General features: G+C 49.6%; 1 pseudogene; it reads left to right on the top strand.

Moving 5' to 3' along the window:
- Positions 1 to 12: 12 nt before the first annotated feature.
- Positions 13 to 981, top strand: LOC102471253 (aryl hydrocarbon receptor nuclear translocator-like protein 1 pseudogene; annotated as a pseudogene).
- Positions 982 to 1622: the final 641 nt, after the last annotated feature.

Genomic DNA, 1622 nt, shown 5'->3' with positions numbered 1-1622 from the left:
AAAAAAAAAAAAAAATCCTGGCTGCCCACGGTGGGGCCGGATGTAGACAGCGAGCCAGGCAGGGGTGTAACCTCAGCTGCCTCGTCACAAGGGGACAACTGCATTCTCACGCGGCTCCGCACCCAGGGAAGGGGCGATGGGGCGAAATCTGTGGCGTCTGTGTCTCGGCACGCAGTCGATGGGAATTTGTCCTGTAGACCCGAGGTCACGGCTACTTGCTCATATTTACCACGAGAACCACCAGGCTCATCACGTTAGGAGTGTCTCCACCAAGACCACACAGAACATCTCGCAGAATGTCGTAGGCAAGCTTTAGAGACAAGAGAACAGATTACAATCGCTATGAGTTTAAAGTCAAAGCCGGTTCCTTCGAAACCCTAGGGAGTCGATGACTCAGTTCCATGCCCTGGACCAAGGACGCAGAAACATCGTCTCAACCAGCTCCTGGGAGGCGGGGACCACCCTTCCCGCAGCTCACAGCGTCCCCCACAGCACGGACAGCATGCTGCCCTCTGGAGAGGGTGGCCCAAAGAGGACTCATCCCACCGTTCCGGGGATTCCAGGGGGAACCAGGGCAGGGGCGGGAAAAATAGGCCCGATGGCCACAGAAAGCATGGAGACCCACAGGATAAGAGGGTCCTCGCCTTCCGGCTGTGGCTCCAACCCACTGAACGTCACAAGTCCGCCTCCCCCTGAGGTCTCTTCCCTGGGAGGCAAGAAGATTTTGAATGGAGGGACTCCAGACATTCCTCCCGGTGGCCTACTCCCGGGGCCGGCTCAGAACCCAGGGCGTCCATATAATGCTGGTTCTTGCGTTCTCGGTGAGAATCCCCACCTAGGCACAGACAGGGGAGACAATGACCAAGGACCGAGGCCTCCCACTAACGCTGAAGCAGCGATGGCTGTGGTCACCAGCCTCGGGAAGCAGATGCTGGGTTGGGTGGCCCTGTTGACTTTAGAGACTTGCCTTGGCCATTGTAAACACTGTATGCTGCTTTGGCGACAGCTACAGTATCAAAGTGCGTTACTGGGGGAGTTTTACAGTCTGTGGAGCTTCCCAGGTAAGGAGAGAACAGCTTTTATGTACTGATTTCATAGGAGCCCTCTATAAAAGTCAATCTTATTACCTGGAACTTCAGACGAAGTGGAACTAAGCCTGCTACAGTGTTTCCTCATCACTGATTATGGGGCTAGCCATGGAGAGCTCGCTTTAATGTAGATTTTGGATTCTGTTTGTGTTGAATTTTTGAATCATTGTGCACAGAAGCATCATGGGTCGCTTTTACATGCAAATGGTCATGTCAGATTATGGTGTTCCTACACTACAAAGAAGCCCCCATGTGGGTATTTCTTATACTAATTGTATCATAAAGCTGTTGATTCTTCCTTGTAAGAATCCTTGACTGTAAATATGGGTTACAGTATAATGTATTAGACAGTTAAATATTTTTAAAAAATGTTTCCTTTGTTCTATAAAAAAAGTTTTAAGCATCAATTCTTCATATAAAATAGCAAAGAATTGTTAAAATATCTTTTTTTTTTTTTTTTTTTTGCTATAGGGTGCGTGCACTCACCAGAAAGACAGAGACAGACAGACAGAAAGCAAGAAATCACCCCCCCCA

Source organism: Tupaia chinensis, unplaced genomic scaffold (assembly GCF_000334495.1).
Source record: "Tupaia chinensis unplaced genomic scaffold, TupChi_1.0 Scaffold143878_1, whole genome shotgun sequence".
Lineage (NCBI taxonomy): Eukaryota > Metazoa > Chordata > Mammalia > Scandentia > Tupaiidae > Tupaia > Tupaia belangeri.
This window is presented reverse-complemented; position numbering and strand designations above follow the sequence as displayed.